A 17,459-nucleotide genomic window follows, 5' to 3' on the forward strand; every position below is an offset into this window, starting at 1 on the left:
CGGTTCCAGAATGAAGCGGCTGAAGCGGATGCTGAGGCGGAAGGCTGGGGAGGTGGCTCCGGAGCCAGCAGGGAGCAGCGTCCGGCTTGCCCGGGAGGAGAGCGGCCCCTCTGTCCCCACGGGCGGGGAAGAGGCTTGTGGACTGGAAAACCGGAGGAGCTCCCTGACCTTCTGGAGGAAGAATAAAACACCAGCTCCCTTAGCAGACCCTGAGGCACCTCCTGGTCCCAGATGGAGGTGGCCCAGGGTGATGCTTCGTCGGAGGGACCCAGGAGAGGGCGGGAGCCGGGCAAGGTGGCTCTGCGGCTTCCTTTACAGGAAGCAGAGGAGCCAGGAGCCCAGCCCCAGTGCCCAGCTGGAGGAGGCGGAGGAGCAGGCGGAGGAGGAGGAAAGGGACTTGTCCCCTGAAGAAGACACCAGGAGGATCATCCAGGGGCACCTCCAGGGCAGAGCTGAGGTACAAAAATCCCCCAGCTGCGCTGCCCCCGTGTCTGCCCTGCCCCTTGTTCCATCCCCACCCACGCAGGGGGGTCTTCTCCCAGAGAATCCATCGCCCCCAATGGGGGGCACTTCTCCCCTGTTACCTGGCACCCCAAAGTGGGGGCATTTCTCTCACGCAGGCCAAGGTGTCCGCTCCCTGCAGACACCGTCCCAGTTACAACCCCAGTCTGCGCAGGGCGACACTGGGTTCAGGAAGCGGGGCGGCTTTCCCTGTCCAACCCCGTGGGGTTCCTGAGCCCTGGAGCTGCTCTAGGTGGTGTGGGGAGGTCCCTACCTAACCGTCTCTCTCTCTCCCCCACCCCACTCCTAGTTGCTGGAGGACAGGGCCAAACACCTCTGCTTCCTCCGTGCTGTCCCACGTCTGTGGTTCTTGACACAGCAGCAGGGGCGGGACACCCTGGAGCCACACATCCCAAAAGCGGCCCTCGTGGAGAGCATTGCGGTGAGTGGGACCCTGTGCCTGGCCCCTGGGGCGAGGGACCCAGATATGGGAGGAAGAGTTAGTGGGGCTGGAGTGGGGAGCAGACGACAGTGGTTCCTGGGGCTGGGGAGCAGGGAAGGGGGAAATTCTGACACCGATCGGGAGCTGGCAGTGGGGGAATTGTAAGGCCGGAGGGGAGGGGAGGGGAGGGGAGGGGAGGGAGGAATTGGGTGGGAGAGGGGGAAGGAAGTTTGACGGATGGGCGGAATGGGGGACCCAGCTGGTTGGGGGTGGGGGGGTGACACTGGCTGTTTCTGCAGAGCACTTTGGTCTCCTCCCTGGGAAGCGCCTGTGAGTCTGCGGGGCCTGAGTCTCACATGCGATTTTATCTTCTTGGGGTCTCTCAGGAGCTGATTGAAAATCTGCCCCTGGTGCCAGAGCCAACCGACGTCATCTCCAGCTCCATGGCCGCGGTTTGCAGCCTCAGGTACCAGGACTTTCCCATCCAGCTGCCCTAACCCTGGTGCTGATCGGGTTCGGAGCCGGGAGTCCCAGATCCTCTCTGGCCTAGATTACCCCCAGCTGTGGCTGTTCGTGTCCCCCAGCAGAGGAGGTGGGAACTTCCCCTCTTTCCTGGCTGGGGGGTGATTTCACTCCCGTAACGTTAGAGTGGCCGTAGGGAGGGGATCACTGCGGGGGAGGGGGGTCATGTCCCTGTCAGTGCTAGCGCCACTCCGGTGCTGCCAAGTATAACACGGGCTCCTCTCTCCTGCCAGCAAACTGAAGCCGCCGCTTGCCCTGGAGCTGGAGTCACGCCTCCTGCGGGCTGTTCTTTATAGCGTATTTGCCATGGGCACTGGGCATGATGGCATCCACTTCCAGGTAGGTCATGATCCTACTTCTCCGTCCCAGGAGCAGGAGCCACCTTTGGTCCCTGCTCCCTCGGTTTGATGGAGCTGCTGAGAATCGGGGAGGGGTGAGCAGAGCTGGGAACAGGCCCAGGCAGGGCGGAGGGGGGACAACACAAACTCTCATGGAGGGGCCCTTCCCTCCAGGGGGGATTGTGTTACCCCTCTGTGGCTGATCCCAGCCTTCCCTCTCCTCATTCTCTGCTCTGCTGCCTGGACTCTCCCGGGGATCCTACCTCCCACCCATTGCGGTTTGGCTGTTCCATAGTCTGCTGGGTACCAGGCCCTGCGCAGAGAACTGCTAAGAGCAAGGATTGAAGAGGCAGCGGGCATCCGGCCATGAACTCTTGCTAAGTGTCCCTGGAGTGATGGGAATGGCAGAGGCCAGGATGTGCCTTTTGGGTCTGGCCAGGCCTCCCCCGAGCACCCCCCTGGTCCCGTGACTGGTGTAGCCCCATGTCCCATGACTGACGGGTGCTCCATCTTCTTGCAGGCTCTGTACAACCTAGAGGGCCTGGACACCATGCTTAGGTGCCTGCTCATCGAGACCCCCACCACAGACAAGCTGCAGCACCTCTTGGAGGTGAGTAGAATGGGAGGGTCTGGGGCGGAATTTCCCCTGAGCCCCGTGGGAGGGCTGCAAAGGAGAGACTAGAAGAGTCACGTTTCCATTGTGTCCTCCCAGCTTGGACCCAAGCGGCCACACGTTCCCAGAGCTGTCAGTGCAGTGCCATGTTGGGACCCTTATGCCTCACGGGGCGGGGGCACGGGGGAGCAGGGGAAGGAGCTGGGAGTGTCAGCCAGAGCTCTGCATGGCAGCATTACGCACTAACAGTGAGCACCAGGCCTGGCTGGGGACTGAGAGACTGAAACCCCTGTGAGATGCAGGACATGGGCCTCTGAGAAAAGTCTCTGGCTCCTTTCTAGGGAGACCCTGAGATACAGGAGGAGCCTCAGGGAATCAGCTCTTCTGTCCTAGGGACACTGCAGTTCCCGGAGGGATTGTCCTCACGGCTGTTCCATCCATCCTCCCAAGGCCTTTGCAGCCGGGGTCTGGGGTCCAGGGCATGTGCCTTGATCCTGACGTGCTGTTCATGGATCAGGAGTTCACAGCAAATAGACCAGCCCCAAGTCCGAACATTGTCCCAGCCTGGAGAGACAATGAGCTTGTGCCCAGCAAGACGTGGGCAGTGTCATGAACCCCCACATGAGGAGTCAGCTATTCCCCCCTGGGCACAATGTCTCAGACCCATGGGAGGGGGAGAGGCTCGTTTGTAGAGCATGTACGCCTGCCCGCTGACCCTCCCCTGCCTCCTTCTCCTGCAGCACGTCTATTTCTGGCTCCAGTCCAAAAACATTCAGGAGAGAGTTAGAGCCATACGGTGCAGCGCTGCCCTGCTCCAATTCGCCACCTCCCTGCCCGGATTTGACGTAAGTGACCTTTGACCCAGCATCCTGCAGAGTCAGGGCTTGAGTCAAGTTCCTCATCCCCTGGCTAATTGGTCGGCCCTGGGTCCGTGAGGGACTGCGTTCCACAGGCCACGGGCTGGCAGGGTCGTGCCTGGCCTCAGGGCCCTTGTTATTCTGGAGCAGCCTGGCAGCGAGTGCTCATAGAGGGCCCTTGCCCTAGTCCCTTTGCTTCAAGCTCCTTTGGGGTCAGAGAGAAAGAGGGCTCTAGTTCCTCTCCCTCAGTGCCTCCTACAGATGGATGGGAGCAGAGCTCTGGCCCAGAGGAGCTGGGGAGCTGAAGGGACAATGTTGATGGATTCCCCTCTTCTCCTCCCACCAGATCTCCTCCGATTTCCCTAAGGCGGGCAACTTTGTCCTGCAGCTGGGTCTGTACATCTCGGACCCAGCCAACGACATCAGCCAGCAAGCCAGGAGCGGGCTACATTGGCTGCAGAGGCTCCTGCTGCAGAGGAGGGGTAAGAAACCCAGCTGGGCAATGGGGCCCCATAGAAGTGAGTCCCTTGGCGACTAGCTCCAGCTAGCCATTGGGACACCCATAGAACTAAGGCCTCTTCTGTTAGACCAACTGCAGCAGGGCAGAGGGACCTCAATGGAAACAAGGCCCCTGTTTTGGGCCCCCCACTTGCTGGCCAAGGGACCCTACAGAAAGAAGCCCCCTCCTCTGAGACCGAACCCAGCTTAGATGATGTCTCACACTCATCTCCCTAATTCAGGGAGAGAGGAAGGGGACGAACGTGCCAGGGAAATTGGCAGCTTTACCTCAGAGCCTGGCTCCGTCCCCCAGCCCAGGGAAATCAGCCCACCCAGGGGGCAGCCAGCTGGTGAGGGGACAGCAACGGAGCTATTGAGACACGTGGAGGGAAAGAGCCCACCATGAGGGCAGGGGCAGGGACCACAGGAGAAGGACACAAAGCTTGTAAGATGTCACCAGTTGGGTAGCTAGGGCCAGATCCTGACTTCAGTGGGTGGACCCCGGCCAGTGTTCACCCAGCAAAGGGAACAGAAGGAAACAAGCACTAAAACCGGATGCCAACCCTCCCCAATGGGTGTGTCTCTTCCCCAGGGTCGAACATCCAAGAGGCGAGCCATCTGTGGTGCCGGGACAGGTTCCGGGACACCGAGCACCTGGCCTACAGACATATGGCCAGAGTGGGGGAGGTAAGGACTTTCTGCTGGTGCATTGCAGCAGCTCAGGTGTGGAGCTGTCTCCCCCTGCAGTTAGTGTGTTATGGAGAGGGAGGGATAGCTCAGTGGTTTGAGCATTGGCCTGCTAAACCCAGGCTTATGAGTTCAATCCTTGAGGGGGCCATTTAGGGATCTGGGGCAAAAATCTGTTGGATGATTTAGTTGGTGTTGGCCCTGCTTTGAGCAGGGGGTTGGACTAGATGACCTTCTGAGGTCCTTTCCAACCCTGATATTCTATGATACTTATTTCCAGCTGACAGCGTTCAGCTGCAAGAGGCCGAGGACTCTGGGTTGGAGCCTTGCTAACGGTCCAGGCTTGTGTGTGTTCCATGGATCTATGTCTACGTGGCATACAAGGGATCCCCTGGGGGGTTGAGTTAATGGAGGATTGTATCTCCGGGGATCTGGCTCCGCTCACTCTCCCTGGCTGACAGCCTGGTGTCTGAGAGGGGAGCCCCTGGGTCAGTGAGTTGGGAAGCTCACACCAGATCCCCATTGGAGTCCCTGCACCCTGTGGAAGCACAGGCTCGGTGTGGGGTTTGCCCAGGACCATGGCGAGTCAGGGAGCAGAACCTGGCCCTGCGCTGGACGTTGGGGTGAGGGACACCGAGCCCCTTTCCTGGGCTGAGTCACTGAACCATGACGCTCGTGGGAATGTCAGTGGGGTGAGGAGCGGGAATGGAAGCAGATCTAAAAGGCCCTTTCCTCTAGCGGGTGAGCTGCAGGAGATATCGCTGCTGGGAGCAGTAGGGATCCTTTATTGTCTGTGTGAGCTGGTTCCAGAGTGCGCAGACACATTCTCAGCATGTCATGGCATCTGCGGTGAATCCTGCTCCAGAAAGAGCTATTCCTCAGTGCCTGCAACCTCTTACCGACGGGGGACCCTTGGTCCATGGGACCCCAGAGGTTGGCTGCCCCAGGACTCTTCTTCATCTTGTGAGATACTAGAGGGATTTGGAGCCTGGTTCTGGGCAACTGACAAGGGCTGTGGTGCTGTTGGTTTTAGGTCTTTGGACAGATCTTTTCAGAGGGCCAGAGAATCTCTTTCCTCCAGGCGGCGCTTCTGGCAATACATGACCCCCAGATCCGTATCAGCCAGGCTGGGCTGGTGCTAACGTACTCCATCCTGGGGGAAGCCGGACAGCTGATAGGGGATGAGGTAACCAAAGAAGGATCAATTGGGGAGGGAGCCTCAGGGCCTTTCACCTCCAGGCCATTGAAAGTCATTCCCATCCCATCCCCATGCGCTGACCTGGGAGCAAAGAGAGGATGAACCCAGGCAGGTGCCATTGGTCAGTGCCAGCTTGTCCCCTGAGCAGCTCAAAGCAGGGCAGACCCAGCTCTCCAGCAAGGCTATTTCCTAACATTCATCACATCAACACGACACGCTGCCATTGCTCATACTAGGGGCTGCCAATTCCCCATGTGACCACTGTGAGCCTTTCCCACCGCTCAGGGCCTCAAGCCGGTTCCTAGGGCTCTGGGATCGTGTTATCCCAGCCACCCCCTGCTCTGGGAGAACTGGAGGAGTCAGTCAGCAGAGGCTGCTCAAGTGCCCCATGCCCCAGAGCCACTGTCCATGACGTCATCTTAACAACAGGGGCGTCCCTTGGGAAAAGGTGTCCACATCCTCTCACCCCCCGGCACTACTGCCCAGAGCCTCCCAGCCCCTCAGGTGGAGGAGGCGAGGGGGGCTGAGGGAGGGTTGAGCTCTGCTCCCCAGAATCCCAGCTGGGTTTGGAGGTAGAACAGCTCTCACGGGGGGCCTGAGAGGAATGGGGGCAGGAGTTCATTTCACAATGGTGAGAGAGGGGTTGGAGGTCACTAGAGAGGAGACAAGATTTCGTCTCGGGGATTGGGTGCGGGAATGCGTCCCTCAGATGTGGGGAGGGGTGGGGTGGAAATTCTGCCGGTTCCCGTTGCCGTTAATGCCCTTCGTTGCCATGGGTATCTAGTCTCTGACTGATTCTTGTTCCCTTTCAGCAGGAGGATGTTAGAGCAACAATCATGGCACACCTGTTCTACATCCGGTGCTTGCGCCAGGTGCCCAAAGCACTGCAGGGGCTGTGCGCAGTGGGACACCTTTGAAGTCCCCTCTCCCCCATCGGATGACCAGAAGCTCCCACTCCCTGCCGCAGGTACTGCTCTGTCTCACTGGGCCTGGGGGAGAAGGGCTGGGGGGAGTGGACATAAATCCCACAGCACTGAGAGAAACCCAGGCCGAGCACCTCGCTCTCACCACCATGCCCCTCCCCGACCCCTGGAGCTGGGGCCAGGCCAGTTACGCTCCCTGCCCCCATGCCCAGAGGCCAGTTTCGTAAACATCAGACTGTCAGGGCCGTGGGGCTGGCCCAGAAATGAGAGCATCCGCAGAGCCAGGGGTTATCCTCAGGAATCATTGCTGTGTGGGAGGGGTGGCCCGACGTGGAGCCCCTCCCCTGCCGTCACTGCTCAGACCTTCCCATGGCCCGTGTCACCCTGCCGCAGTGAATGTCTGACCATCCCCCACCTGGGGCCCAAGCCACCCAGCTGGTATCTGAACCCTTCCCCGCCAGGAATGAAACTCCCCCCTAGCACTTTGGGGCAAGGAAAGCTCCTCCCCATCTGGCAGGTGGGGTCTGAGACACAGAGGAAGAGCTGTGCTCCTGGTCACACACTCCTGGGAATAGATCTGGGAACTGGACTGGGTCCCAGGCTGGTCCCTTTCCCCCAGGGGCACCTTCGCTTTCTGCCCTTTATTCTCCCCTCCTGCTAGGGGGTCTCTGAGTGTGAAAGGAACCAGGAGGGTGATGGGGTCCTGGCACAATGCCGGGGTGGGAGCTCCCCTGGGCTTGGACCCCAGAGTAAGAGACATCTTTGTCATCTTGCTCTTTCTTTTATTCCTAGGAAGGGAGTCCCCCAATGTGGGGTCTCTAGAGCTCCAGCTGGGCAATGCCTAGGAGAACCTGTAAGTCATCCTGGTTCCCGCCTGCATGCACCAGCCTGCCCTGCCCTGCCCTGCCCTCCGGTTCCTCGCTATTGACTGTGGCTTGACCCTTGGCTCCAGTCTCTGGTTATGACTTCAGCGTGACCCTTCTTGGCTCCAGATGTTGGATACCCACCCTGGTTCCGTATTCTCCTTGCCCTTCTCTAGTCCTGCTCCAGGCACCCCACCGACCCGCTCCAGCATTGCCTTCTCCTCCCGATCTTCCCCAAGCACTCGGACTTTGACTACCCGGCTTTGACCCTCGGCCTGTATCTGGACTCTGGCTTGACATTGACTTGGCTGATCTTTGGTCTTTGACTACCTGGCCATGACCTCTGGCCTGGACTTGGACACTATCTCTGCCTCTGCTTTTTCGATGGACTCTGATCTCGGTTTTGACCCTGGTGTGTCCCTGGACCCTGATTCTAGCACCAGTCTTAACCTAGGCACAATCCTGCACCTCCCTGCGACCTACGCTCCAACCACTGGGCCTAATTATCAGACGCAGCACCTAACATTAGGTGGTGCAACTTCTTGCAGAAAAGCAGGCTCTCCGCAAGTAAGTGGCCCATATGCAACAGGGACACAGCAGTAGTATAAGGGCTCTACCGTACCGTCAATCAAAGCCTAACCCTGCCCCTTGACCTCTTTAATCCCGCCCACCTGTCACCGGAAGTCTCACCCATGGGGGTATTACTTCCGGGGTCAAGGTGCCACCTGACCGGAAGCAAGGTGGGTCATGGGACCCCTCTAAGAACTCCTCCCACCACCCTCTACCAATCAGGAGGGGTTTCGTCCCGATAGGACCACCCCGAGAGGAGATTTTGACCAATCAGGGTGACTTCCGGGGGGTGTGTGACCGGTCCAGAAGTGGGTCGTGTGACCCCTCTAAGAACACCCCCCCCCCACCAATCAGGAGGGGTTTCGTCCCGACAGGACCTCCCTGAGAGGAGATTTTGACCAATCAGGGTGACTTCCAGGTTGGGGTGACCCCTCCGGAAGTGAGTCGTGTGACCCCACTAAGAACTCCTCCCAAGGACCTCTGCCAATCAGAGTGCAGCACTATTGCCTCATAAGTCCCAGCGCCAGACAGAGGATGCGGCCATCTCTTACCAAGGACATGTGTTTTCCAAATCGCGGAAAGGCTGCTGAGAGGAAGCATGGACTCCTTCACCACCCCCGTGAGAACTTCGGACTTTGTTTTAGCCCCGAGCACCTTTGGACTTGTGTGGAGAAAGCGCTACACAGCGACAGTTCCGAGGAGGACCCTTTGACCCAGCCGTTGATGGATACGTCTTAACCCGACCCTGAAACCCTCGTGAGGCACCCCGATGAGCGTGACGGCCTCTCTTTGTCCACCCCCTCAGAGGTGGAAGGCGATCGCGGCTCGGGGGAGGCACCGGCGGACAAAGCGAATGGAAAAGACAGAGCTCAGGTAAAATGAATGATTAAGAAGCGGCGGTCAAGGACGGGTGGGTAATGGGGTAGGAACCGGGGGTTGCGTAAATTAAAAAACAAGCAGTGGGGGTGCTTACACAGTTTCTTCTCCAAGCAGAGGTGAAGACCAGATGGGAGTTGCTATTCTGACCTTGATGAGCCATGTCCTTGTGTGGATGAAGGACCTACATCTCAGGATGGCCAGCAGCAGATGTAAGAATGTGTCCAGGAATAGGCTAAAGAACCTACACTGATAGGTAAGTAAAGTCATGGCCACATGTAGACACCACAGGAATTGGAGGGGATTGAACCAGGGTCCTTCAGCACAAGCCCCTCTCACTCAGTGTCACCAAATCCAGCTCCACCCACTAGACCACACCCCCTTCCAGAGTCACTGAACCCAGGAGCCCTGATTCTCAGACCCGGGCCTCACATCACAAGGCCAAACCTCCTCCCATTATAGGCGCTGTAGAAGGGATCATTGGCAAAAAACCCTCTACATTCACCCTGTCAGAGACTGCAGCCACGACTGATCAGTGAATGAGCAGAGATCTCCCCTGTGGGAATCCGAGGGGCTGCACATTTGGGGTTTCACAGGGAAGGCCTCTGGCAGCCACTGACCGAGTGTTCCTGGGAGGAGATTTTCCGTCTCTAACAAAGGGTTTCTGTTCCCCCAGATCTCAGGCGCTCAGCAGAATGCGGGAGAGTCGAGTGCTGATGGGCAGAGGGGTCACAGGAGTCACCGTGCGGCTGTGCAGCAGGTGCAGTGTCTGCAGTCACCATGGGCCAAACCCTGCGCTCCAGACAACCCAGGCTAAGGCTCCCTGGATTGCCAAGGGGACTTTTGCTTGGGGAATCGGTTGCTGGTGCCTGTGTCCACAACTGGGATGTTGTCATGAGGCTACTCAATGGTCCATGAAGCGCCATGCGAGCACGGGGAGAATGGGCATTAAAGAGTGAGGCTGGGACCTCTGCGGAGCTGCTGCAGTCGAGCATCCACGGCCAGAAGAGAGACGATGGGAAACTCGCTTCGATGGCTGGCTACAGCCGCAGCAGCTGTCTCATAAAGCTCTGCTCACGCTCCAGCCAACAGAGGCAGGACAAAGAGCCACCCAGTGAGAGCCTGCGTTGCAATTCGCAATACGCGGTTTTTCAGTGGATTCTGCTGCCCTGACAGTCTATTTCCTGTAATGTGCACATCCAGCCTCCCTGGCTGACCTCAATGGGAGTTAGGTTCTCCGTGCCCACAGGACAGGGCTGGTCTTACCATGAGGTGAACTGAGGTGGCCGCCTAAGGTGCCAGACTGTGGGGGGCGCCACTAGGACCCAGAGTGTAGAAAATTGTGTCTGCTGCGGGTGCCTATGTATTCTCTCTGCTCGAGATGCACAGAGATGGTGGAGTGCTGTGCTGGAGGAAGGAGGGCACAAGAGACAGAACAGGGAGGCAGGAGAAAAGGTGAGAGGGAATAACAGAAAGCAGCAGGAGCTGCAGGAAGAGAGAGGAGGAGGAGCCTCTTGTGTACCTCTCCAGCACCCCCAGGAGCCTGGACTGATTAACACCAGCTTCTCAGGGAGCTTCCTGTTTCCTGCTGCTTCCCTGAACCCCCTTGAGGAGAACAGGCAGTCAACTGAAATAGTAGGAGCCAGTTAGGCCCTTAAGACGCTGATATCTTCCCTCACTCAGACTCTGCTACCAGCCTGCTTATTTGTCCCCTTCAATTGAGTGTTGAGAGCCACTGTAGCTGGCACAGAACAGCAGTCCTAGTGAAAGAAGAAAACACCCCTCTGGGGCAGCATTCAGAAAAAGAAAGAAAGCAAAAGAAGCTTTTCTATCTAAGCAGGAAGGAGCTCTCCTGAGATACACAGACACAAATGTTCACGGTGAGCCTTCTGGCCCCAGTGAGGATGTGAGTGGTGAGGAGATGCCTGATCTTCCAGTTAGTCAGAGTGCAGGTGACCTGGCAACTACTGCAGCATCCATATCTCCATCTCAAATGGGTGTAACCATGCACATTCCTGAAGAAAAATGTAGATCAGAGAAGAGTGTGGTGGAGCTGCAAGAAACAGCTGCTGCTGAGTTTAGTTCCTTAAGTCTAGATGATCCAGGACTGTGGACCCACTTGAGCAGTAGCCTGAGGGACTTCCTTGTACTGCATGGGCCACAGCAAGTGAAAAACTTCATGTTCCTCAAAGACAATGAAAATAGTAGCTTCCATCCAACACATTACTGGTGTGAAATCACCAATGGTGACAAAGTGAAGAGTCCATGGCTTATGTACTCAAAAACCTAGAATGCTGCATCCTGTTTTTGTTGCAAACCCTTCCAGTCTAATGTTCCAGCCACGTTGGGTTCTACAGGAACAAAGGACTGGAAAAATCAGGCTAGAAATCTGGCATGCCATGAGAAGGCAGCAAATCACCAGAGAGCATTCCATAGTTGGAAAGAGCTTGAGATGAGGATAATTTGTGGAGCTGATGGCTAAGGGTGATGCTGTACTCCGGGAGAATCTAAGAAGAGTCACCACCCAAGAAATGGACACACCCCACCACCTCGGAAAACAAATTCAAAATGACATCATACTGTTACTGGCAACAAAAGTCAAACATAAGATTGTGGCAAATCTGAAGTCAGCAAGTCATTACTCTGTTATTCTGGACTGCCCACCTTACATCAGCCATATGGATCAAATGACTTTAATGGTGCATGCTGTAACAACAACAGAACCTAGTGAAAATGTCCCTGCAATGGTGACCGTCAGAGAGCATTTTCTAGAATTTATTGACAGGTTTCAGAGTAGCAGCCGTGTTAGTCTGTATCCGCAAAAAGAACAGGAGTACTTGTGGCACCTTGGAGATTAACACATTTATTTGAGCATAAGCTTTCATGGACTACAGCCCACTTCATCGGCTGCATAGAATGGAACACACAGAAGATATTTATACATACAGACATGGCCGGCTCTTGGTTTTTTGCTGCCACAAGCAACAAATTTTTGGCTGCCCCCCACCCCAGCCCTGGGTTCTCCCCTCCCCTCCCAACTGCACCCTCCTGCTGCCCCAGCCCTGGGTCACTGGTAACTCGCTCCCAGGCGGGTCATTCAGCAGGAATTTTGGATGTGCACAGAACACAGACAGGATTGGTTCCCATATGGTTACAGAACTGCAGTAAAGTGGAACAATTTTCAGCTTGTGTGACTGGAGGATATCTGGATGCATATTATAAGACTGTCCTACATAAATGAGGAAAAGTTGAGGTGCCTTTATTATTCTTTTGTTCCATTCTTTGTTTCTATGGGGAATGCACTATCACGCTCTTCCTTTTAAACAAATAAAACTAAAACTTAAAAAAAAAAATACAGCGCAATGGCTGTTGAAAATAGCAATTCCAGTCCTAATAACCACTGGGAAGCATTTCTTGCTCAATTTATTCTACTTTTTCTACAGCAAGTTACAGTGGATCAGTATATTTGATTTGGGGGAAATGAAGTAACAGCTGCCCAAATTGAGCTTGAGCACTCCTGAATTTTGAGGTGTTCAAATCTGGAAGGCAGGTGCTAGATTCATTCCCTTTCTGAATATTAGCTATATCTGGAAAGGAAAAGTCCATTTCTGTTTCCATAGCTCAGAAGTGGAAATCCTCCGAAGTGCCTGGTACTGTATCTAAAGCTGCCCAGATCCAGAGCCTCCCCTCCCTTACTTTTCATTTTAAATTCTAGTGGGATCCACATACCTCCCTTGCTAGGCTTCAGATAGAGAGGTGCACTGTCCATTTAGTCCCCCCAATTCCTTCTTTGGGGGAGAGCCCAGGGCTGGGGAGGCAGGAAGTGCGGGAAGAGCCCAGAGCTGGGGCGGCGGGGGTGCGGGTGGGGGCCAGAGCTGGGGCGGCAGGGGGTGCGGGTGGGGGGAGAGCCCAGGGCTGGGAGAGCAGGAGAGTGCAGGTGGGGGCCGGAACTGGGGCAGCACGGGGTGCGGGGGGGGGGAGGGGGCAGAGCTGGGGCAGCAGGAGGTGTGGGCGGGGGAGAGTCCAGGGCTGGGGCAATGCAGGGATGGGGCGGGGCAGAAAAATAGGGTTACCATACGTCTGGATTTTCCCGGACATGTCCGGCTTTTTGGGCCTCAAATACCCATCTGGGGGGAAATCCCAAAAAGCCGAACATGTCCGGTAAAATAGGGAGGTGCTGGGCCGGGGCCAGCGGTGCTGGGCCGGGGGTGCTCGGCCGGGGGCTGGCCCGGGGCCTGGGCTGCTCGGCTGGGGGTGCGAGGCCGTTCCGGGCCCGCCGGTGTGGGGCCCGCTGGTGTGGGGCCGGCAGTGGTGGGCCGGGGGCTGGGGCCGGGGGCCGGCAGTGCTGGGCCGTGGGCCGGGCCGTGGGCCGGTGGTGCTGGGCCGGGGATGCTGGGCCGTGGGCCGGTGGTGCTGGGCTGGGCGTGCTGAGCTGAGCCGGGCTGGGGCCGGCCGCCCGAGGGAGCCGCTCGGTTGGGGGGGGGGGGGCAGACTGGGCCGTGCCTCTTCCCCCCCATCGCCCCAGCTTACCTGCAGCCGGCTTCAGGCTTCCCACGAATCAAATGTTCGCGGGAAGCAGGGGAGGGGGCGGAGTTGGGACGGGGACTTTGGGGAAGGGGTGGAATTGGGGCGGGGGCGTGGGTGGGGCTGGGGGCAGGGCCGGGGCCCTGTGGAGTGTCCTCTTTTTGGACACTCAAAATATGGTAACCCTAAGAAAAAAACCTAGAGCTGGCTCTGTCCCGACCATTCTCAGCAAGCTGCAGCAGGAGGTTTCAGTTCCACACTCCTTCCCCCACCCTTTCCTGTTGCTAGTGGCCAAGGGAATGCTGGGAAATGTAGTTCTTTCCCTGCTCCAGGGCTGGCTCTATAGGCAGGGAGCTAACCAAGGAACTACAGCTCCCAGGGCCCCCTGTTGCTTCTCAGCTCCCAGGCTGGATTCTTGCGCCCCTTGCAAATCTGCCGCCCCAAGCCACTGCTTGCTTTGCTGGTGCCTAGAGCCGGCCCTGCATCCAGAGACCATAAGAAGGTGGAATTAGCCTGACCAACTGTAAGAGGCCAATCAATTGAGATGAGCTATCCTCAGCAGGAGAAAACAAATGACTTTGAAGTGATAATTGAGATGGCCCATAGAAGGTGTGAGGATACTTAACATGGGGAAATAAATTCAATTAGTGTAATGATCCAACCGTTCCCAGTCTCTGTTCAAACCTAAGTTAATTGTATCTAATTTGCATATTAATACAAGTTCAGCAGTCTATCTTTGGAGTCTGTTTTTGAAGTTTTTGTTGTTGCAAAATTGCCACCTTCAACTCTGTCACTGAATGGTTAGAGAGATTGAAGTGTTCTCCCACTGGTTTTTGAATGTTATGATTCCTGATGTCAGATTTGTGTCCATTTATTCTTTTGCGTAGAGACTGTCCGGTTTGGCCACTGTATATGGCAGAGGGGCATTGCTGGCACATGATGGCATATATCCCGTTGGTAGATGTGCAGGTGAACGAGCCCCTGATGGCTTGGCTGATGTGATTAGGTCCTATGATGGTGTCACTTGAATAGATCCATCCTCTTTGGAACCCCCTTTCAGATAGTTGAAAGCAGCTATCAAATTCCCCCCATTCTTCTCTTCTGGAGACTAAAAAATCCCAGTTCCCTCAGCCTCTCCTCATAAATCATGTGCTCCAGCCCCCTAATCATTTTTGTTGCCCTCAGCTGGACTCTTTCCAATTTTTCCACATCCTTCTTGTAGAGTGGGGCCCAAAACTGGACACAGTACTCCAGATGAGGCCTCACCAATGTCACATAGAGGGGAATGATCATGTCCCTCGATCTCCTGGCAATGCCCCTACTTATATAGCCCCAAATGCTGTTAGCCTTCTTGGCAACAAGGGCACACTGTTGACTCATATCCAGCTTCTCGTCCACTGTAACCCCTTTTCTTTTCTGCAGAACTGCTTCCTAGCCATTCGGTCCCTAGTCTGTAACAGTGAATGGGATTCTTCCGTCCTAAGTGCAGGACTCTGCACTTGTCCTTGTTGAACCTCATCAGGTTTCTTTTGGCCCAATCCTCTAATTTGTCTAGGTCCCTCTGTATCCTATCCCTACCCTGCAGCATATCTACCCCTCCCAGTTTAGTGTCACCTGCAAACTTGCTGAGAGTGCAGTCCACACCATCCTTCAGATCATTAATGAAGATATTGAACAAAACCGGCCCCAGGACTGACCCTTGGGGCACTCCGCTTGAAACCGGCTGCCAACTAAACATGGAGCCATTGATCACTACCCGTTGAGCCCGACGATCTAGCCAGCTTTCTATCCACCTTATAGTCCATTCATCCAGCCCATACTTCTTTAACTTGCTGGCAAGAATACTGTGGGAGACCGTATCAAAAGCTTTGCTAAAGTCAAGGAGTAAGACATCCACTACTTTTCCCTCATCCACAGACCCAGTTATCTCCTCATAGAAGGCAATTAGGTTAGTCAGGCATGATTTGCCCTTGGTGAATCCATGCAGACTGTTCCTGATCACTTTCCTCTCCTCGGAGTGCTTCAGAATTGATTCCTTGAGGACCTGCTCCATGCTTGTTCCAGGGACTGAGTTGAGGCTGACTGGCCTGTAGTTCCCCGGATCCTCCTTCTTCCCTTTTTTAAAGATGGGCACTACATTAGCCTTTTTCCGGTCATCCAGGACCTCCCACAATCTTCATGAGTTTTCAAAGATAATGGCCAATGGCTCTGCAATCACATCCACCAACTCCTTTAGCACCCTCGGATGCAGCGCATCCGGCCCCATGGACTTGTGCTCGTCCAGTTTTTCTGAATAGTCTTGAACCACTTCCTTCTCCACAGAGGGCTGGTCACCTCTTCCCCATGCTCTGCTGCCCGGTGCAGCAGTCTGTGAGCTGACCTTCTTAGTGAAGACAGAGGCAAAAAAAATCATTAAGTGCATTAGCTTTTTCCACATCCTCTGTCACTAGGTTGCCTCCGTCATTCAGTAAGGGGCCCACACTTTCCTTGACTTTCTTCTTGTTGCTAACATAGCTGAAGAAACCCTTCTTGTTACTCTTAACATCTCTTGTTAGCTGCAACTCCAAGTGTGATTTGGCCTTCCTGATTTCACTCCTGCATGCCTGAGGAATATTTTTATACTCCTCCCTGGTCATTTGTCCAATCTTCCACTTCTTGTAATCGTCTTTTTTGCGTTTAAGATCACAAATGGATTTCACTGTTAAGCCAAGCTGGTTGCCTGCCATATTTACTATTCTTTCTACACATCAGGATGGTTTTTTCCTGCAACCTCAATAAGGATTCTTTAAAATACAGCCAGCTCTCCTGGACTCCTTTCCCCCTCATGTTATTCTCCCAGGGGATCGTGCCCATCAGCTCCCCGAGGGAGTCAGTCTGCTTTTCTGAAGTCCAGGGTCCATATTCTGCTGCTCTCCTTTCTTCCTTGTGTCAGGATCCTGAACTCGACCATCTCATGGTCACTGCCTCCCAGGTTCCCATCCACTTTTGCTTCCCCTACTAATTCTTCCCGGTTTGTGAGCAGCAGGTCTAGAAGAGCTCTGCCCCTAGTTGGTTCCTCCAGCACTTGCACCAGGAAATTGTCCCCTACACTTTCCAAAAACTTCCTGGATTGTCTGTGCACCGCTGTATTGCTCTTCCAGAAGATATCAGGGTGATTGAAGTCTCCCATGAGAACCAGGGCCTGCGATCTAGTAACTTCTGCTAGTTGCCGGAAGAAAGCCTTGTCCACCTCATCCCCCTGGTCTGCTGGTCTATAGCAGACTCCCACCACGACATCACCCTTGTTGCTCACACTTCTAAACTTAATCCAGAGACTCTCCGTTTTTTCTGCACTTCATACCGGAGTTCTGAGCAGTCATACTCCTCTCTTACATACAATGCAACTCCCCCACCTTTTCTGCCCTGCCTTTCCTTCCTGAACAGTTTATATCCATCCATGACAGTACTCCAGTCATGTGAGTTATCCCACCGAGTCTCTGTTATTCCAATCACATCAAAGTTCCTTGACTGAGCCAGGCCTTCCAGTTCTCCCTGCTTGTTTCCCAAGCGGTTGCTGGTGAGTATTTGCTTCAGGTTGGGGGCTGTCTGTAAGCGAGGACTTTTTGTAGTGTTGGTAGGAAGGATTCTGTGGGTTATTATGTTGTTCAGAGGCGTGTTGGAAATATTCTTTGAGGCGGAGACGGCGAAAGTAGGATTCTAGGTCACCGCAGAACTGTATCATGTTCGTGTGTCTGGAGGGACAAAAGGAGAGGCCCTGAGATAAGACAGACTCTTCTGCCGGGCTAAGAGAATAGCTGGAAAGATTAACAATATGGGTTAAGGGAGCTACTGTTGTGGCTTCTTGTGACATGTAGCAATTTAGATAGTTTAATGTCCTTTTTCCTTTGTAGAGAAGCAAAGTTTGTGTTGTAAATGGCTTGTCTAGTTTTTGTCAAGTCTATCCATGAGGACGTTTGTGTGGAAGTTTGGTTTTTTATGAGAGGCTTTGTTGCAAGGATAGGTTCGTGGGTTAGTGTTTTTCTCTGCATCAACTCATCAATGGCAAAT

The sequence above is a fragment of the Chrysemys picta genome, chromosome 5, assembly GCF_011386835.1.
Source record: "Chrysemys picta bellii isolate R12L10 chromosome 5, ASM1138683v2, whole genome shotgun sequence".
NCBI lineage: Eukaryota > Metazoa > Chordata > Testudines > Emydidae > Chrysemys > Chrysemys picta.